This window comes from Phyllostomus hastatus, unplaced genomic scaffold, assembly GCF_019186645.2.
Source record: "Phyllostomus hastatus isolate PE091 unplaced genomic scaffold, TTU_PhHast_1.1 phas_contig_80, whole genome shotgun sequence".
Lineage (NCBI taxonomy): Eukaryota > Metazoa > Chordata > Mammalia > Chiroptera > Phyllostomidae > Phyllostomus > Phyllostomus hastatus.
In genome coordinates this window covers 17,179,073-17,201,867 of record NW_025333960.1, presented here as the reverse complement: position 1 = coordinate 17,201,867, position 22,795 = coordinate 17,179,073, and the positions used below count along the sequence as shown (strand labels likewise).

At 37.4% G+C, this 22,795-nt stretch overlaps 1 pseudogene; it reads right to left on the bottom strand.

Annotated features, from left to right (window-relative positions):
* Window positions 1–15,547: 15,547 nt before the first annotated feature.
* Window positions 15,548–20,093, bottom strand: LOC123826346 (annotated as a pseudogene).
* Between the last annotated feature and the right edge of the window lie 2,702 nt (window positions 20,094–22,795).

Sequence of the window (22,795 nt, the reverse complement as noted above, 5' to 3'; positions counted from 1 at the left end):
TCAGCTTACTAAATGAATCAGGTAGGCACAAGCTTTCACATCAATAAAAAGGTACACATAACATGGAAAGATGCTTTATTTGATTTAGCTCCTAAAACTTCATTTGCCATTGACTGTCTTGGGCATTAAAATTTTCATGTAGGTTTATACTGAGTTATTTTTTTTAACTAGAAAAATTCCTTGGGCTGTTTCTTTTCTAAACTAATAAATAAACTAGAGATGTTTTTGTTCTAAACTCTCAGCCTTAAAATCAACTCTAAAATACTAGTTAACCCTAGTCTACCCCAGTAGACTAGGAGAAGGAATCGAAGTTACTTTACCCCAGTAGACTAGGGGTAAAGTAACTTTTAAAAAGTTCTGTACCTAGTTTTAAAGGTGGGAGGTGCCAAAATCTCTCCTACATGTTATAGGTTATATTATTCATCAAGTTTTTAATTTCCACTCTCATTTTGATTCTGTTTATTACCCCCATTCCTTGTTTTCTTTCATTTTTTTCTTTTTAGAATAGTCTCTGCAATTTCAAGCCTCAGTATGTAAAGAACCTGGCTACTTGTCAATCTTAGACTCAATGGCTCCCTTATTTCCAGGGATACTTAAAACACCAAAAAGCAAGTAAACAAACGAAAAAACAAAGTGTTTAAAGTCTTGCTGAGTTCGGTAGAATAGAAATTGCTTCTAAGTGAAAATCTGTTCATTCATAAAATAGACAAAAGAAGCACATCCATGTCTGTCCCATGCAACATAGAAGTCTGGGATGTATGTGTTAAAGAGTAATAAGGGACCTACATCTTGGGACACCTGGGAGAATCAGCTAGATGAAAAAAGCGAGGGGAAAGCTTGAAACAAAAATGAATGAAATATGTTACGCCTACAAAAGTGAAATGCATCATTTTAATGCTAAATTTTTTTTAAAAGTTTAAAACAATTGGAATTTTTCTGGGGCATACTTGCTGTAATCCTGGATGTGTGACTTTTGCCAGGAAATGTTTGTGTGTAGGATAAACCTCTGCTACCTGCTATCAGTAACCTGCTGCTGCCGCCTTCATCACTGAGGCTGTGACGATGATTTTTCTCTTCCTCAACTAGAAAGCCTGCAGTACTACATAGGGTTCATGCACTGGTCTCTGGTCTCTAATAACTATTCCATTACCGCACCCCAACATGCCCTCCACTGGACTTGTGCTAACTGCTCAAAGCTTGGATCTCCTCACTTCACTCAGTGCCTAAAGTTACCAGCACCACAGTAGCCTTGCCCCTTCCACCTGACCAAAACTTCTGGTAGGCCTGTCAGGAAGAATACCAGGAACACTCTAAGCAAAGATTTGGAGGATCAGGCAAAAGTAAGGTCTTCACCCTTGTATGTTAGACTCATTGTGCCAAGGTTAGTGGAGAAGCACAGTAAGCCACCAGTTTCTGAATGTTCCTGATGCCTTCATTGCCTCAAGGGCTGGTGCCCGTGTATTATAGTTTTTACTTCCCGCTCAGCTCTGCAAGAGCTGTCTAACAGAACCAATTCATTGGATGTATAAGAATATATCCTGCAATGAATACATGTAACAAATAGCAATCTTACATGAGCTTTAGCAGTTCCAGCCCATCTTTTTGCTTTTTTGTACTTTCTAGCTTCTAACTTCATGGCTATCTGGTTTACAACCTTAGAATTTCACTGGTGCCTGCTATGCCCTGTTAACTATTTTTTTTGGAAATCTAGTCTCTGCTGTTGGAACCTACTCTAGGGTCATCTCTTCAGTTCTTTCTGGTTCTGCAATTTAGTCCCAGGCCTGTTTTATCTATCAAAGTCCTTGCTTTCAGTTCTAGATCCTCCTGGTATCTATTTGCATATTCCTAGGTAACCTTACCTGTAAATTCAAACTTTCATACACTCAACTTGGTTCCTCACTCTGTTCTGGGACAGCAGTTTCTAATCTGGATGGTATTTGGCATCTTCTCACATGCCCTCTGCCTAGCAGAACATAGCATGCAATGAACACCTTTTGAGGGTGTCTTGTCTATTTTACCCAAGTCCCTCTTAGAGAAGTGACCCTCTACCAATAGCTGGATTGTGGCCTATGATCTGAGTACTGCTACTCCCAGGAATTTTGTGGGAGTGACACAAAGGTGGCTCTGATTATTCATGGTGGCTAGAGTGGAATTGAGAGGCCAGTGGCAGAAGATGAGTGTCCAGGGTCTGGGAGTCCAATAGCAGTAAGCAACAGGTGTTCTGTGTTAATGGTGCCTGTGTCTAAGTAGAGGATCCCTGTGGCTCTGCCTTGTCTTCCTTGGTTCCTTCCTGAGCCTGTTCCACCAATCTGATGCCTCTCAATTCTCTGAATTCCTTCCATTAAATTCTTTTTCAGTTTGAATTTAGTAGAGATGGTCTTTTTGCAAGTGAGAATACAATTTAGTTTCTGCTTCTTACTTGTACTGACATTAAACTCATAGGTGATGTGAGGGCAGCATCTCCTGCCTTGTACACAGAGTTGGGGTAAATATGAGGTGGGAGGAACAAGTTTTCACAGAGAAGATGAAGCATATTTGCACAGCAAGAAGCAAGGATATGAGATGATAGGACTCCAATGCTGAGACTCCAGTTGCCTTGAGCTAGCTGTAAGATCTCAAACCTAGAACAGAGCTGGCAAATCAGTCCCTCTTTTACTGAACCCAAGGGGTTCACTAGTTGGGGTGTTCTATTCAAGAACGACACATGGTTGTCACAAAGTAGTTTTATGTACTTGCAGCACGTGAAGGAGACAGGATTCACATCCAAAGCTCTGTCTTTCTGAATGGAGGTTTAGCCATTGCTTATGTATGCTACTTGGTTATTACACTTTGATTTCTTTGCAGTTGGCTACACTTAACCTGTTGAGTTCCTGTAAAGTTCATTCTGTTTACAGCTTCATCTGCAAAACACTGTACTACATTTTAACTTTTAGCAAAAGTAGCATTTATTAAGAACTGCCTAGACCTGGAGACCCTTGTCCTATCTAACACCTTCTGCCTCCCCAGGTGGTAATTGCTTTTAGATCACAGCATAGCACATGCTCTTTCTCACAGTGCTAACTTAATTGTCAAAATTCTCAATACAATAATTTGGGCAGGAAATACCCAAAATTGGTCTTATACGGTGAAACTCATTTGATATCTCTGCCCTATAGCTTTGTATAATAATTTCCACCCAAGACACATATTTGCAATACCTGTAGCCATTACCAAGTTTTTTGCCTTTACTTTTTTATATATTAAACTGATATATGGCCATAAAACATCAGTGTCTCTGACACGGACTTTAAACACCACTACAATTGTTACCAGCTTGCCACTTCCTGGAAATCTTTATAACTGGGTTATGAAAAGTAGAACATAACTTTGCTTGAAGGCAAGAAATTAAAGTTAGAATGTTTGCCTACATCATAGGTTTAGAATAGAAACTATAAATCAATCATGCACTTATCTTTTAATTGATGTCAAATCATGAAATATAAACAATTGGTATAAAGAACTGTTTATTAGGTATTTTATAAACTAACATTGTGTCCGGGGTTTAAAGAAATGTGTTTAGAATAAATCTATGCATTTGAGAACCCACCATATTGTCCTTTCAAGCTAAATAATTATTTTTTATACAGATCATTATTATTATTATTCAGTGGTATAGATCACATTTGTGTCTAAGCAAATTAAAATCTGACCAGATCTTATTATATGGTGTAAACTATAATACATTTAATCCTTTAGCAGTATGTGTTTCTTTGATCTATGTATGAACAGGTCTTTTGATTACTTGAAATAGCTGTCTAATTTTTCTTGATTCTAAGGAAATAACATACCAACAAATATTTAACATAAGATCCATGCCTTGATGAAACATTTTATTTTTAAATTTTTTGTAGCTCTTCTTCATCTTTTTAAAATATAGTTTATTGATTATGCTATTACACTTGTCCCACTCCCCCCTTCACTCCCCTCCCCGCTGCACACCCTCTCCCACCCACATTTCCCCCTTTAGTTCATGTCCATGTGTCATACTTAAGTTCTTTAGCTTCTACATTTCCCATACTATTCTTGCCCTCCCCCTGTCTATTTTCTACCTACCATCTATGTTATTGATTCTCTGTACCTTTTCCTCATCTCTCCTCCCATTCCACTGTTGCTAACATTCCATGTGATCTCCATTTCTGTGGTTCTGTTCCTGTTCTAGGTGTTTGCTTAGTTTCTTTTTGTTTTTGTTTTAGGTGTGGTTAGTAATTGTGAGTTTGCTGTCATTTTACTGTACATGTTTTGATCTTCTTTTTCTTAGAGAAGTCCCTTTAACATTTCAAAGAATAAGGGCTTGGTGATGATGAACTCTTTTAACTTGACCTTATCTGAGAAGCACTTTCTCTGCCCTTCCATTCTAAATGAAAGCTTTGCTGGATAGAGCAATCCTGGATGGAGGTCTTTGCCTTTCATGGCTTGGAATACTTCTTTCCAGACCCTTCTTGCCTGCAAGGTCTCTTTTGAGAAATCAGCTGATAGTCTGATGGGAACTCCTTCGTAGGTTACTGTCTCCTTATCTTTTGCTGCTTCTAGGATTCTCTCCTTCATTTTAACCCTGACTAATGTAACTATGATATGCCTTGGTGTGTTTCTCCTTGGGTCCAACTTCTTTGGGACTCTCTGAGCTTCCTGGATTTCCTGGAAAGTCTATTTCCTTGGCCAGATTGGGGAAGTTCTCCTTTAATATTTGTTCAAATAAGTTTGCAATTTGTTGCGCTTCCTCTTCTCCTTCTGGTACCCCTATAATTCGGATGTTGGAAAGTTTAAAGATGTCCTGGAGATTCCTAAGCCTCTCCTCATTTTTTGAATTCTTATTTCTTCATTCTCTTCTGATTGTATGTTTTTTTCTTCTTTCTGGTCCACTCCATTGATGTAAAACCCAGCTTTCTTTCCATCACTATTGGTCCCCTGTGCATTTTTCTTCTTGTCACTTATTGTAGCCTTCATTTTTTCATCTAATTTTCAGCCAAAATCAACCAGTTCTGTGACCATCCTGATCCTTGGTGTTTTGAACTGTGCATCTGATAGCTTGGCTATCTCTTGGTCACTTAAAAGGATTGGTTCTGGGGCTTTCATTTCTTCTTCTGTTTGAGCCACTTTTTTGGTCTGGTCCCACTTGTTCTGTGTGAGGGGCAGAGCTTTATGTGTTTACCAGGGCAGGGAATCTCAGTCACGGGGTTGTGACGCTTATGTGGGGGCAGGGTCTGAGGGAACAATGGCGCTTGCTCCGCTCACCGTGGATTACAGTCCCTTCCGCCACTTCCCCCAAGCAAACTGGACCTCTCTGGTGCCAGTTCCTATGTGGGCAGGCCTGTGCACCCGGGGATCTTTCCAACAACTTCTCCTATGAGGCTGGGAGTCTGTCCCTGTGCCACAACCCTGCATAGGTGTTTTCAATCAGTGCCCCGAGGCGCTATTTCCCAGCCCTGTGATCCTGGGTTGCATGCAGTGCGTAGCTTCACAATTATGGCTTCGCGGGGTTTGCCGGTTGCCATCCCTCGACTGGGGTTTGCCAGCCGCTGCTTGCGTGCCCAGGGTCCACCTGCTGCGGTATTACGTGCCTGGTCCCAACAGTCTTTGTGCCTCACTGCCCAGCTGCCCAACTCCACCCCTCCTACCGGTCTGGATGAACGTGTCTATTTTAACTCCTTGGTTGTCTGACTTCCACACAGTTTAATTTTCTGTCAGTTCTGGTTGTTATTCTGTTTCTAAATTGTTGTTATCCCTATCTTGGTTGTTCGAGGAGGCACAGTGTGTCTGTCTATGCCTCCATCTTGGCCAGAGTGATGAAACATTTTAGGTCATCTGAATGAACTAGTAAGGTTGGCAATACAGAACTAGGATTGATAACAATGATGGCTATCTTTTCTTGAGCCCTAACCATATATCAGATATTTTACCTACATCATTCAGTGAATCCTCATAATAATCCTGGGGTTAGTAAGGCTATCCTCATTGACTGATTGGATTCCTCAGGGCTTGGAGAGGTTAGGTACTGAAAGTCATTGTGATTACAGAAAAGAAATTATTTTTAAATGTAACTTCAATGGCCATGTAGAATAGCATTTATTTGTCCAAATTCTGGAATAATTAAAATTAATTGCCTTTATAATCAGGTAATTTATTAATTTTTAAAAAATTATTTAAATATTAAATAAGAAATGTGAAATTCTAAAACTTTATAGAAAATTCTTTATTTTATAATCCATATTCCTAAAAAAGAGTTGCAACAAATTTAAAAAGATGTGTGAGACTATACTAAAAAGAATTAATTCAGAAAAAAGTCAGTATTAAATATAACACTCAAGATTAGAATTTGACATCTATCAAGTCAGTCTTTCAATGACACCTTCCCTAAAACATGGTCTTTAGACAAAGAACCAAATATCTGAGAAGTGACTATGTATATGTACAACATAAATTGCCTAATAAAAAATATCTAGGTTAAGTCAGCTAGGTAATCACAGTTAAGCTTTCCATGGTAACCACAAATCAGTGATTAGATTCAGTAAACAGTTAATAACACAAAACTGGATAAGGTGGTTTAATATTTTTATTTATTTATCTAAACTAAGAATAATAAAATGGCAATAAATACAAATCTATCAACAATTTTAAAACCAAACTAAGCAAAAAAGAACAGGGACAGAATCATGGATACAGAGAGCATTTTCATGGTCACCACATGCGAGGGGTGTGTAGGGGAATGGGTGAAGAGGTGAGGGGATTAAGAAGTATGAATAAGTAGTTACAGAATAGCCATGGGGATGTAAACTACACTATAGGAAATGGAGTAGCCAAAGAACTTACATACATGACGCATGGACATGAACAATGGTGTGGGGATTGCTTGAGGAATAGGGGGTGCTGGGTGGAGGGGAGCAAAGGGGGAAAAATTTGGACATCTGTAATAGTATAATCAATGAAACATAATTTAAAATTAAATAGATACCAAGAAAGAAAAACAAAAAAGGGCTTCCTGTCCCTGCATGTGGATGTGGACTAAGCCAGGGGGTTTATGTAGTTATCACCCAGGTCTTCCATGAATGTCTCCAGGTTTCTGCCGCTTGATTCCCATTGCTCCTTCAATGTCACTGCAGTGCCTGTTGATCATAAACTGTTCCAAGACCACTTGACAAATGATTTCATTCTTGCTGTGTTTTTCTGGCTGCAGCCATGAGTAAAATGACTTATAGAGTCTTTGCCATTCCTGCCGGCCCACGACTTATTGCTGTTTTGAAATAAGCTGAGCTGAGTGTGCTGGAACCCAGAGACACCCCCATTCTTTTCAGAAAGCAGATCTTTGGCTAGGTTTAAAGTCCATATTTTTCGGAACCCCAGTTATTCCTGCGTGTTTCAGATAGAAATGAGGTTCTGAGGTCTAAATCCATTCTTAGCAATATTTGTCAGAGACTCAACTTCTAGGATTCAGTTTTTTAACTCCTGTGTTGATAGTGGTGGATGCTTAAAAGACCATCAGTTCCTCCAGAAGATTTCAAACTGGGTAATCCTAGATCAGAGGCTTAACTGCTGTGACTGGCTGTCTGCACTGGGGGTCATCTGATGGTTGTTTAATATTTTAAAAATCAGCTTATTTATTCATTCATAAAACATTTGTAGACTATATCCTGATAAATTCTGTATGTTTTAGTTTATATTGTATTAAAAGTGATCTTATGACTTTATTAACTAAAAAACTGGAAATTAATGGCAGTACACTCTTTTTATTGAAATCCAAAGAATGTAAACATTAATAGATTTTCAAAGATTTTATTGGTATTTTTTTCAGAGGTAAAGGAATTAATATCCTACCAAATTAATGTTAAAATGCAGGATTAGACACATACAAGTTTACACTTGTGAATATGTAAAACATAGAGTTTATTCTTATATTAAATTATTTATTAATTATTGTATTATTTTTTGTATGAAGAACGGCAAACCTACTTTTGCCCCATCCTGTATATAGCTTTCTTTGGACACTTTAATTAGATAATAATGTAATCAATTTTTACAGTTTATACCTAGTTTATTTATTTTTTGTTGTTATTTTGTTTTGCTTAACAGAAGTAGCCACTTTTTTCCCCAAATCTCACCCAAAGATATGTTCATTGATTTTAGAGAGAGAGGAAGCAAGAGAGAGAGAGGAAGAGAGTTGTATCTATGTGAGAGAGAAACATTGATCAGTTGCCTCCAGTATATACCCTGACCGGGATCTAACCTGCAGCCTAGGTGTGTGCCTTGACTGGCAATCGAACCTGAACTTTGTTGGTGTATGGGACAATGCTCCAACCAACTGAGCTCCTTACCAGGGCTCAGAGCTAGCCACTTTGAAAAAAACTTATCTTTCAGTTTTATTGTCATTACCATCATTTTCATTTATTTCATTGGTTAGTCTACAACCATTTCAAGTGACTTGAACCCTGAGTTCTGGTCATTAATATGCATAGACTTATATTCCTATGAATACTTGAAACCATGTTTCAACAACTATTCACTGAAGAATCTAGTGTATACATACTCACATTTTAGAGGATGTTATTTAAATAATCCAAATGTGAATAACATTAGAGATTTTTCTTTTGGAGACCTGGTAATTTTGGCATAAAATAGAAAATTGCCATTCATGTTCATTTTATGTAAAATTAATTCCAACAAGTTAAAATCAAAACATAGCTAGAAGCCAAGGAATAGAGATGTGTTAAAAACCAGACTGGAAAATTTGGTTTATCTTATGGTGATGAACTTTTAATATTTATTTGAACTCTTGTTCAGGAAAATATGTAGGTTCTCCTTAGATGTCTTAAGGACATATTGTCTAGTTGTGGATTTTATTTGAAAACCTTGAAATAGAATAAAAATATTTCCTTTTGTAAAGGCTCCAAAATAAATAACTTCTTTAAATTTTTCTCTAAAGTCTCACATATTCTTTGTAAAAATTACCAGTCTCATTTCCTTTGAGACGATGAGCTATACATCCAAAGAACAAAGTATTTCCTGAGTCTGTCTCAAGAACCTAAGATCTGTTCCTAAGTGTTTGCCATGACTCTCAAGAATCCAGTAGACATTAAAAAACCAAAACAAAGAATACAGAAATTTGTATAAATTCTTGAGATGGTTAACAGCACAGAATTATGCAAAGTTCTAGCAAGTACTTGATAAATTTGATCATTTAGACATATAAACACTTAGTAAACTTAATTTACCTTAGGGTAATCAGATTGAAAATCCATGTAAAACTATGACAGGGGAAAGATGTTTGGCTTGATAGTTAATATTAGTTCTGATCCTTCTACTAGTGGGTATTGGATTTCGTTTGGGGGTGAAGAAAGGATTCTGTAATTAGTGGTATGGTTGTGTCACTTTGCAAGTATACTAAAAACCACTGAATTATACATGTTAAAGGTTGAATTTTTTGGTAGGTAAATTATATATCATTTGAAAGAAAATTCTGGTTCCACAATTTCATCCACTTACATAGTATATAATCCTTTTCTTTTTATCTTCTTTAATATCTAATTGACATGCAACATTGTGGAAGTTAAGGTGATGGCTTGATACATGTATATATTGTGAAATGATTACTACAATAAAGTTAGTTAGCATACCCATCACCTCACATAATTGTAATTTTTTTTTGTGTGTGTAGTGAGAACATTTAAGATCTCTCTTGGCTACCTTTAAGTATCTAGTACAGTATCATTAACTATGCTGAACATTAGATCCTCAAAACATATTCACCCTATAACTGGAACTTTGTACCCTTCAGCCAACATTTCCTTATTTTTTCCCATCCTCCAGCCCCTGGCAGTCATCACTGAGTTTGGCTTTTTTTTTTTTAGGTTCCACATAATAAATGAAATCGTACAATATTTTTCTTTCCCTGCCTGACTTATTTCATTTAGCATAATGCCCTCAAGGTCCATCCATATTGTCTCAAATGACAGGATTGCCTTCTTGTTATGCCTGAATAATTTTATATAGATGTATGCACATCACATTTTCTTCATCTATCCATCAACAGACACTTAGGTTGTTTCAATGTTTTGGCTATTGTGAATAATGACACAATGAATATGAAGGTACTTCATACCTCTTAAGATACCTCTTAAAGAGAGTGATTTAATTTCCCTCTAATATATGTCCAATGAGATTGCTGGATTGTATGATACCTCTGTGTTTCATTTATTGATTTATTTTTAGAGAGATGGGGGAAGGGAGAGAGAGATTTGTTGTTCTACGTATTTAGGCATTCATTGGTTGATTCTTGTATGTGTTTTGACTGGGGATCGAATTGTCAACCTTGGCATATAGGGATGACGCTCCAACCAAGTGAGCTAAGCAGCCATACCTGATAGTTCTATCTTTAATTTTTTTGAGGAAAAACTCCGTACTGTTTCCAGTAATGACTGTACCAATTTACATTCCCACTAACAGTGCAGAAGAGTTTCCTTTTCTTCACATCCTTGCCAACATTGTTGTCTCTTGTCTTCTTGATGCTAGTTATTCTAACAGATGTGAGGTAGTATCTCACTGGGGTTTTGATTTTCATATCTCTGATGATTAGTGATGTTGAGCCTCTTTTTAGGTACCTGTTGGTCATCTATATGTCTTCTTTGGAAATATACATTTTTGTTTCCTCTGCCCATTTTAAAATCAAATTATTATAATTATAGTCATTATTTTGCTATTGAGTTCTATGAGTTCGTTTTTTATAGTTTGGATATCAATCCCTTATACGATATATGGTTTGCAAATATTTTCTCCTGTTCCATAGGTTCATTTTGTTTCTTTTGTTATGCAAAAGCTTTTTAGTTTCATTTAGTCCCATTTGTTTATTTTTGCTTCTGTTGCCTTTACTATGTGTCATATTCAGAAATCATTGCCAAGACCCATGTCAAGGAGGTTTTTCCCTATGCTTTCTTCTATGAGTTTTATGGTTTTTGGTCTTACATTTAAGTCTTTAATCCATTTCAAGTTAACTTTTGAGTGGTGTAAGATAGGAGTCCAATTTCATTCTCTTACATGTAAATGTTCTATTTTCCCAACACTATTTATTGAAAAGACTATCTTTTCCTCATTGAGTATTCTTGACCCAAATATTAGTAGAGGATATTTGCATGAGTTTATTTCTGAGCTCTCTATTTTATCCACTTATCTTTATGTCTGTTTTATCCCAATACCATACCTTTTTGATTATTGTAACTTTGTAATGTAATTTGAAATCAGGACATATGATGCCTCCAGTTTTGTCCTTTCTCAAGATTGTTTTAGCTATGTGGTTCCATATAAATTCTATGACTATTTTTTCTATTTCTATGAAAAATGCCATTGAAATGTTGATAGTGATTACATTGAATCTATAGAGGGCATTGAATAGTATAAACATTTTAACAATACTAACCCTTCTGATCTATGAACATAAAATATTTTTCCATTTATTTTCATTTTCAATTTCTTTCATCAATGCCTCATCATTTTCAATGTATAGAAGTTTTACCCCCTCAGTTAAATTTATTCCTAAGTATTTTATTGTTTTTATGCTATTGTAAATGGGATTGTTTTCTTTATATCTCTTTCAGATATTTTGTTGTTAGTGTGTAGAAATGCAAGTAAATTTTATGTTGATTTTTGTATCCTGCAACTCAGTTCAATTTATCTATTAGTTCTAACAGTTTTTTCATAGTCTTTATGGTTTTCTATGTAAAAGATCATGTCATCTGCAAACAGAGACAATTTTACTTTTTTCTGACACGGATGCATTTTATTTCCTTTTCTTGCCTGATTGCTCTGACTGGGACTTTCAGTACTATGTTGAATATGAATTTTGAAAGTAGGCACTCTTGTCTTATTCCTGATTTTAGAGGAAAAGCTTTCAGTTTTACACCATTGATTATGATGTTAGCTGTGGTTTGTCATACATAGCCTTTATTATTTTGAGTTATGTTCCTTGTATACCCAATTGCTGAGAGCTTTTATCATGAAAGGGTACTGAATTTTGACAAATGCATTTCTACATCTACTGAGAGGATTATATAATTTTCATCCTTCATTCTGTTAATGTGGTGTACCATGTTTTATAGCTAAGTAATTTTAAGTAAGTTTCCCAGTTCTCAAGACTTCAGTTTTCCCCACTGTAAAATGAGGGAATTTTATTAGATCAGTGTTTTTACACTGTGGGTTGCAATTCCTTAGTGAGTAACAAAATCAATTTAGTGGATGGCAACCCACATCTTTTTAAAAAATGGAACAAAGAACTATTAGAGCATACTGCATATAATAAGTATTATTTTGCCAAACTTTTGTTTCCCTCATATATGTGTACATCTGAGTCACAATGTGAAATATATTTCTTTCACTGTGTGTTACAATAGAAAAGTTTGAAACTCACTGTATTACCTGATCTGTAATGTTCCTCCTTGTATAAAATTTTGTCAATTTACATAATTCAGTTTGGTAGTAGCAAAATCTCCATTTGATATTATAATAGTTGCAGGTAGCATTCCTTGAACATTTACTCTTTGTCAGAGGCTATTCTGAACTCTTTACATATTAACTTATTCCTCACCAAAAACTCTGAAAGAGTACAACTATTATAATCCTTCCCATTTTATAGGCAAAGAAAATGAAGGAAAAGGAAGTTAATAACTAAGACAAAAACCTACAGCTAGAAATTGAACACAAATAATTTAATTTTAAAAGCATCACTCTTTTTCTTTAAAATCCTTACCCAAGGATGTATTCATTGATTTTAGAGAGAGGGGAAGAGAGAGGGAGAGAGAGGGGGAACATTAATGTGAGAGAAAAACATGGATTGGTTTTTTCCCCACATGCACCCCCTCCAGGAATCAAACCTGCAACTACCTATCTGGTGTGTGGGACAACACTCCAGTCAACTGAGCCACCCAGTCAGAGGCTGAGCCATCATTCTTAACCACTATTTCATTCTCTCTAGAATTCTGGCAATACATTTTTAAAAGTTTTAAGTTAACCTGCAATCTCATAGCCCTTCTCTAGTTATAATATTATGAAATCGTGTACTTTGATGGTGAATATTGGTTAAAAAAATAAGAATTTCCTTGATAGTCATTAAACCACATTTGCAAAAGCATTAAATAGGGTAGGGGAGAGATAGTCAATATATCAGTTCAGACCATTGACTTTCTTCCCAGTGCCCTCTGTAGATCCCAAGGTTTGGGACCAGTAGCAAAAGATGTTCATTTAAAAAAAAAGTCTGCAAAAAGAATCTTATCTAGAGAGAAACAAGAAACGCCTATAATTCCTTGTTCCATTCTGTTAATGTAAAGGTTTCTTCAACTTTAGTTCACCTGCATTTGGCTACAGAAATGTCTATTGTTTTTCATCATATCAGAATTGTTCTAGTTAGCTTCCAATGAAGATAAATGATATTAAGATGCATGAGATGATGAGAAAAAAAAATTAGAGGAATGGTTAAAGTCAATGCAATTAAAAGTACAACAAAAAATGCCAAAATCTCTGTCTTCCTATCTTTTGTCTTTTGATGATAGCTGTATTCTGTGGCATATATACATACTGACTATTATACTAATTCAACAAACACAAAAATTATTTTGACATGGTCCCTGTTTCTCATGGAACTTCCAATCTCTTGGCAGTATATATATATATATATATATATATATATATATATGTGTGTGTGTGTGTGTGTGTGTGTGTGTGTGTGTGTGTGTGTGGCCACTGGCCTGCAGTGACCGCAGAACGCTGCGGATGGCTCATCGAAACATGAGAAAAACATACACAGGGACAACCGGGTCCTGTGGGGAAATAGGGACGGAACGGCCACTCTCTCTAGTAGAGAGCACCTCAAGTTCCCGCCTGAGTAGGCTTTTATTAAGAATACAGACACAGTTTGTGGATTCCAGTCTGGCAGGGAAGATCAAACAAGTAGGTAATTTTCAAAGGTGCTGACAGAATTCCCGCTGGGATTCTGGGCAGCATTTGGGGTTTTATCACTTAAAAAGACTACAGGACCTAAAAGGCTAGTCTCGTTTCCTGCCCATGCCTTCATATTCTAATTCAATAGCATCCTCCAGCAAGCAGATCTCACAGGATCTTGCATATTCTATGTCCCAGGCCTGATTACCTCGGGGTCCACTGACTCTGGTCTGGACTGCACCGCCCCTGTTATTTCCACAGGCCTGAGTCAGGCAGAGGAGACAAAGGCAATCAGGAGATTTGGATTTCTCAGAGCTAAGAACAAGGACTTAGGCTTTGACAAAGCTGAGGGGTCAGGGGTTGATATCGATTACCCCTTCATTTCCACAGCCCCCCAAGTCCTTCCCTGAGGCCTCCACATGATCATGCCTGTCTTAGGCAATTCCCCCCATGGGAAATCTTACCCATCATTGGCTAACTGATCAAGCATAGGAGGCCAGGCACAGAACAGGCAGCGTTCATGCCAGGGAAATAAGTTTTTTCTCCTTAGTGGCTCCTGGTTCAGAGGTCTCCCACTCAGCCTATGTCACAGGGGGTTACAGCTTCCTGAGATCAGGCAGGGCGGGTCCCAACAATATATATATATTATATATATATATATAATATATATATATAATTATATATTATATATTATATATTATATATTAATTATATAATTAATATATATTATTATATATTATATATTATATATATTATATATTATATATATAATTATATATATATAATTATATATTATATTATATATAATATATATATATATAATATATATATATAATTTTGAGTGTTCTTTACTGGGTACTTGCCCTGGCTTATATGCTAATTAATTTAAATTTGTCTTCACCACAATCTGTGAAGTTATCCCCCCTCTTTTAAAATTTTTTTTTACTGTGAGTACACTAAAACTCAATTAAAATAACTTGGTATTAAGAGATTCAGCTTGAGTTAAGCCCCAGTTTCTTTGAGCCAAGACTGTAATTTTTCCCGCTGTATGGCTATAAAGTGTTGCTTTTTCTTCAAATGCACCCCTGTACATAGGCAACATGTATTTAGTATGTTTTCCAGTGTTGCAATTATTTGAAGTAAACAGAATATATATACCCAGACATTTTGATTTTTTAACTCCATCTGTTCTGGTATCTATATTTTACTATTACACAACATTTAGAAGATTTAGTTTAACAACAAGGACTGTTTTTTAAATTTTTTACCTTTGATTCAGTTCAAATCTTGACTATTTTCTCTATATTTAACAGTCACATACAAATATTTCACATTTGCTTTTTAATGCTTTACTATGAATTATTAAATTAATTTTATTTTTTTCCTTGGTGATCACATTTATTGGAAAGGTTGGAGAAAAAAATGCCAATTAGTTTAAAGATTTGTGAGCTATCTGCAACTCAGCTCATTTCAGGAGTGGAAGAATCCTTGGTCATTTTTTAATATCAGAATTTACAGAGGGTTCTCTTCTGAATATCTTCTGCATATAAAAACACAATCATATAGTCACCTAATAGAAAATAAATTATTTGCTTCAACCAACTCTCAATGGAGGGGCAACTAGTAAATACCATCTCACCGAACAAAGAGTATCAGAATATTGTTCTGTTGATTAATATATCTTCATATGTTTCTTTATCAGTTTTTATAATAGTCACAGTTTCTTCCACATCTCCAAATATCATATTTAAATATTGACCATAAGCATGTAATCTACCTGGAAGCTTGCTGTCATTTTTCATTTTCACGTAAATTCGCTCATCCAGGCTGACCCTGATGAGATCCAGGGACTCTTCTATGGTTGCTAGTTTGTTCCTGGTCCACATAGTCTGCCTGTTTCAAATCCTGTGTATGAACTGTTGTATTTGAATCCTGCTGATGATACCTAATGGGCCAAGAACAATGTAGCTATTTAGATAGAATTTTGCAAATTCATTGTGGAATTTAAATAGGAATAAAGACTCACGGTTGATGTTTTTTTTTAAACAAGTATAATCCTATTCTTAGAGCAATGCTTGAGATAATGATCTCCACAAAAATGTAAGTGATAGCAAGAAAAAGCATTTGTATGAAGCAAAAAGTAACAGATGAAATTTCTAAACTATAAAACCTATTTTGGAAAAATCAGATTATAAACTTTTTAAAGGCACATGAAGAGCACATTTAACATAGATTTTAGCCAAGTAAAAATAATTCAGAACCAGTGTGATGAACTTAGTGTGACTAGCCACATAGAAGCTTTCTGGCTATTTAATTTCTAAGGTACCATTTGTTTCACTATTACTACGTGCCAGGCAAATTACCAGTACTTTACATCATCATAACTCATTTAATCTCTCACAACAAGCCTGTAGATTTAGGTGTTAATGAAGTGAGAATCTCCTGAAAATCAGAAATACTCTTTTATGAGTATCTTTTTCAAGTTATACCAAATAAAAAGATAAAGAAGAAAGTTCTAACTTATAAATTTTCAAGATGAGAAAATTGAGATTTAGCAAAACTGATGTGTTGAAGTTTGTGCAGTTATAGCAGGTGGCATCATGATTTTAATCTGAGTCTTATTCATAATTACTGTCCTCCTCAGCCTCCACAAATTAAAAAGGTGCTCCCAGCCCTGCCCTTTTGTTAGATAGCTCAGTTCCTCAACCACACAGAAATAAATTTCAACTGCAAATTGTATATGGCTTAGGCATTTTTCCAAAGTTAGAATTTAATTATTGACTATATATTAGAATGCTCACTGTTGACATAAGAAACATCCAAACCTGTAGAAGAATTTTCATAATTTTATTTGAGCCAAACTGTTGACAGTTGCTGAGGAGCAAAATCTCAGTGGACTGAGAAAATGCTCTGGGGAATAACAGTTTTGCAGATTATTTTATACTGCATAATCAAAGGAGCATAAGAAGGGTTACATAAAATCCATTGGTGGTAGATTAAGGGGGCAGGAGAAAGCAAAGTAGATCAATTTCTGGGATTGGATAAAAGTAAAATGAAGTCACACATACTTATTTTACATTGACGGGTACAGGATAGTTAAAAATTAACAGTAACAGCACAGAGAATGGTATTGGGGGTGGGGAAGACAGCAATGAGAGGTTCTGTGGTCTTTTGCTCTGGTTGTGCTCTGAGGGATCTGGGAAAAGCAATTACTCTGACATTTCAAAGGTGTGTTATCTTAGATGCAAAAAGGTAAGTCTCATTTCTGCTAATGATTACCTTTGTCAAGGCAGCTACAGCCCTGGGAAGAAGCCATCTGCCCCAACTCACTTTTAGTTAGGAATTTTGTTTAGACCATCTTACGTGGTTACTTTCAGTCTTTGAGTTTGTAAGGCTTGTCATGCAGGTCTTTCCTAAATTTGTCAGATTTAGTGTGTGGCCTCTCCTTCCACATTACATAGTGCAATACTTTTGCATATTATAAAAAAATATATTTTATTGATTATGCTATAATAGTTGTCCCATTTTCCCCCTTCACTCCCCTCCACCCTGCCCACCCTCTCCCACCCACATTCCTCACCTTTAGTTCATGTCCATGTGTCATACTGGTAAGTTCTTTAGCTTCTACATTTCCCATACTATGCTTACCCTCCCCCTGTCTATTTTCTACCTACAATCTATGCTACTTATTCTCTGTACCTTTTCCCCCTCTCTCCTCCTCCCACTTCCCTGTTACTAACCCTCCATGTGCTCTCCATTTCTGTGGTTCTGTTCTTGTTCTAGTTGTTTGCTTAGTTGGTTTTTGTTTTTGTTTTAGGTGTGGTTGTTAGTAATTGTGAGTTTGCTGTCATTTTACTGTACATGTTTTGATCTTCTTTTTCTTAGATAACTCTCTTTAACATTTCCTAAAATAAGGGCTTGGTGATGATGAACTCTTTTAACTTGGCCTTATCTGAGAAGCACTTTCTCTGCCCTTCCATTCTAAATGAAAGCTTTGCTGGATAGAGCAATCTTGGATGGAGGTCCTTGCCTTTCATGACTTGGAATACTTCTTTCCAGCCCCTTCTTGCCTGCAAGGTCTCTTTTGAGAAATCAGCTGACAGTCTGATGGGAACTCCTTTGTAGGTTACTGTCTCCTTATCTTTTGCTGCTTCTAGGATTCTCTCCTTCATTTTTACCCTGACTAATGTAACTATGATGTGCCTTGTTGTGTTTCTCCTTGAGTCCAACTTCCTTGGGACTCTCTGAGCTTCCTGGATTTCCTGGAAAGTCTATTTCTTTTGCCAGAATGGGGAAGTTCTCCTTTATTGTTTGTTCAAATAACTTTTCCACTTGTTGTTCTTTCTCTTCCCCTTCTGCTACCCCTATAATTCAGATGTTGGAAAGTTTAAAGATGTCCTGGAGGTTCCTAAGCCTCTCCTCATGTTTTTGAATTCTTGTTTCTTCATTCTTTTCTGTTTGGTTGTTTCTTTCTTCCTTCTGGTCCACACTGTTGATTTCAGTCCCAGTTTCCTTCCCATCACTATTGGTTCCCTGTGCATTTTTCATTTCACTTATTGTAGCCTTCATTTTTTTCATCTAATTTTCAACCAAATTCAACCAATTTTGTCAGCATCCTCATCACCAGTGCTTTGAAATGTGCATCTAACAGGTTGACTATATCTTCATCGCTTAGTTGTATTTGTTCTGGAGCTTTGATCTGTTCTTTCATCTGGGCCAATTTTTTTTGTCTTGATGTGCTTGTTATGTAGTGAGGGGCAGAGCCTTAGGTGTTCACCAGAGCAGGGCAACACAGTCACTGGGTTGTATTGCTGTATGTGGGGGTGGGGTCTGAGAGGGAACAATGGTGCTTGCTCCACTCTCTGCTGGATGTCAATTACTTCCCCCTGCTTCCCCCAAGCAAATTGGGCCCTTCTGGTGCTGATTCCTGGGTGTGTGGGTTTGTGTATGTTCTAGGACCCTGTGGGTCATCTGTCTAACGAACTCTCCTGTGAGGCTGGGAGTTTCTCCCAGCACCTCAACCCCCACAGTTGTTTTTAATTGGTGTTTTGAGGCTTTATTTCCCTGGGGCTGGGACCCTGGGTTGCCCAGTCTGTTTCGTTCTACAGTTTCACCTGGTTTATCTGTGCAGGAATATGGGACCACCCTGTCTGCCAGCCACCTTGTGTGCCGATGACCCTCCACAATCTGCCACCTCGCTGAGTCCTCCTTCTGCCGCCTTGCAAGCTGGGTTCCACCAGTCACCACCTGGGGTCCACCAGCCACCGCTGTTTTTTGCTTCGACCCCCATCTGCCTGGTCACCTGATTCTGCCCTTCTACCAGTCTGGATGAATGTGTCTATTTTAACTCCTTGGTTGTTGGACTTCCATACAGTTCAGTTTTCTGTCAGTACTGCTTGCTTTTTGTTTCTAAATTTTTGTTGTGTTTATTTTGGTTGTGCGAAGAGGCACAGTGTGTCTACCTATGCCTCCATCTTGGCCAGAAGTCTTTACTTTTGCATGTTTCATGAAAAGAAAATAATCTCATAATAGATGTTGATGAATTTCCCTATAATGACATTATAAACAAAAAATGCCTGTCTCTCTCATCATAACATTATAAACATTATATTTGCAACTTATTTGGTCTTAGTTTACCAGTTAGGAACCAAAAATATTTTACACAGAATTTCCATTATAAAGCATTTTCTTCATTGTGTATGAAAAATCAAAGCAATGAAACTGAGGAAAGAATGAAGAAACAAAATGAAGGTGCAATAGCTGAGCTAACAAAATTACTTAAATTAGAATGGGCTGAAACATGAAGAATAGATTTCATTTTACCTTACGTAGCCTGAGGACTAAATATTTTGAACTTTTCAGTTGTGCATTAATCCTTGGAGATATTTGTAAATCCTACAGATAGCCCTCTGAAGAACTTAGGAAAGAATGTTCATATCTGCAGAGCACCATCTCAGACCATTCCAGAAGCTAAGAATGCAGGACTGATTCTTCTCAAGAATGTACTTTTTACTATAAGAAGTCTGTACTTTTTCCTTTGAACACTCTGGGTATTACCTGATGGTGTTAACAGATTTGCAAATCTTATGACCCATCAATATTACTTTGTTATTTAATTCTAGAGAAATCTCTTGATTCATTTTCTCGCAGTCAGCAAAATGAAGTGATTTCTCAGTTTCTCTTACTGAGTCAACAATAGTAAATCACATTGTTACTAAAGAAATGCTTACTGTACTGAGACAAAGAAATAAAAGAATATATTCTATTTTTAGAAGCTTAACAGCTAGAGTATTATACTTAAACATAAATAAGAACTCATCTTTGATACATGCTAATAAAGAGCATAGAAAATAATATCTTTGGAAATTTAGATGAGAAGATCTTAGTAGGTTGAAGCAGTTGAAAAGTGCTTTGAAAAGTTATGTAATAGAGTGGTCAGGCCAAATCAGTGGAGAAAGCATGGGACTGGGAGAAAACCGTGAGGTGAACTTGAAGATTAGAAGCAGCTTTCCCTCCCTGCAAAGGATGGAAATTGCCTGGGGCCAGCCAGATAGCTTGTGGCTGGGCATAAGGGAGCTTGAACAGAGCATGCATGAGTGGCAACTTTGTCTCCTTTTACACCATGGTGGCCAGAAGAGGGGCAAAGGCAAACATGGCTGACAGTGGCCCTCACTGGTTGAAAAGCTGGACATTCCCACAGCTTCTGGAGTGCATGGAATAATGGAAGAGGACTTTTAAACAGAAGGCAGACAGAAGCTCACTGTCTTGGCTTGGGGGCTCTGACTCTCTTGGCTTCTTGGGCTCTTGCTTCACTGTGCATGAATGGGAGCACTCATGCCAGGCCCACCTGGGGCTTAGGCCCCACAAGGTTGGAAGTCAGCTCCCCAAGGTAGGTTCCCACACTGGGATTCGTGCTTCGCCAGGCTCTAGCCTTTGGGACACAATGACCCAGTGCAGCAAGGCACACAGGTCCAAGATTACTTCCTTTCTCTCACCCTGACAGCAGCACTCAGACTGAAAGCATCACAAGGTGGTAGGAGGTGGGAAGTTCCTCACGGATGGATATTCCCCTGCATGACCTTCTGGAGTGATGAGGCGTACTCCTGACCCTGAGCAGGAGCGAGAGAGAGAGAGCAAGATGATGGTGACTCTGAAACCCACAATTACACACTCCAGAAAAGATGGAGACTTGATTGCATGGCTAGTTTAAGCTCCAAAAGGATAGATAAGCAATAATGGGGAACTTTTGGGTGTGGCTTTGATTTGCAATTAGTTTGGGAGCAAGGAAGGTTCTATGTCTTGCAGAAGAGAGGGGTTCAGAGCAGGAATTCTCCCAGCAACACCTCACCAAAAATTGGAAACCTTGTAAATAAAAACTGATTTCCTCTCTCACAAATCTTTGTGTTATGTGTATACACAGCAATGAGTGGCTGGACCCCATGCTGACCAGTGCCTGGTTACAGCTTGTGGGACATAATTGGGAAAGACAATTTCATAAAAGCATTCCCCAAAGAGAAAGTGATGGCTTAGGCAGTTTCAGGGCCAAAAATGTCCCTGATAGTGGAGTGCCAAACAAGGCCAAAAGTAAAGGGTTTGTGCTGGGGTAGAGTAGGAAATAAAGGTGCTTGATAATTCAACATTTATAACTTTTGAAAACACAAGTTTTTCTATCAAATGTTCTAGCTCTCATTTTACTAAACTTTTATGGGTGGGGGCCTTTATCTTATCTGCCCTTGTATTTTCAGTGCCTCTCACAGTACTGAGATAGGGTATGTGGCCAAATAACTGTAACTGATAAAGGCTACAGGGACTAGCAAGGAAGACCAACCCAAAACACATTACAGCTTAGAATTTGCAGATAAGCTTGATCTAATTTCACCTTGTAGTCACCCCTAGCCTCATTATACACTCTTACTACACAATAACATAGTAAAGGATGTACCCCATGCTGCTGTGATTGGAGACAGAAAGTCCGTGTAAGGACACACATGGCAAACAGGGCTCTTCCAAGGAGTCTCCACTTGCCTCTTGGAAAATTCCTGAATACTCCTCCCCCTTACTGAATGCCTTACTCCTCAATTAAATGAAACTCAATAAAGAAGTAAATCCCACTAGGGAGGGGCTGCTCTGTGGAGTAACTACTTTCTGTTTCACTCCTTCACTAATAAACTGCCTTTCACTTTAAACTCTATGCTGGCTCAATTTTAAACTGTTTCCTGGGCAAAGCTAAGAACCCACTGTGGGTCATGGACCTTTGGGTCCCCAGACCTCTGTAATACCTGCATCAGTACTTTCCAGCCTCACAAAGAAAAGGCATTCTAAATATTCGTTGAATGAATAAATGAGTCTCATTTGTTCATTAAGTGAATTACTCAAGATCAAACAAGTAGTAAGTGTTAGTTATGACTGTAATAAAGCATTGTTTTTATCCTATTCAGATACGAGTTATAAAATATTACAGAATCATTATTTTTCCATTCTCCTTATCTTTTTGATGGACCTTAAGAAGTTTGTAGTAGTCAGGGTTCTCCAGAGAAATGGAATCAATAGGATGTGTGTGTGTGTGGTGGTAGTGGGGCAGATTATAAGGAAATGGCTCATGCAAATGTGGAGGCTGACAAGTCCCAAGATCCACAGGGTGAGTCAGTGAATCTGATACAAAACAGCCAATGGTGTAGTTCCAGCATGAGTCTGAAGGCCAGGGAGAGCCGATGTTTCAGTTCTGGTCCAAAGAAGAGAGCCAATGTCCCAGCTTGTTTGCAGTCAGGCAGGAGGAATTCTTCTTTATTTGGGGGAGGGTCAAATTTTATGTTCTATTTGGGTCTTCAACTGAGTGGATGGG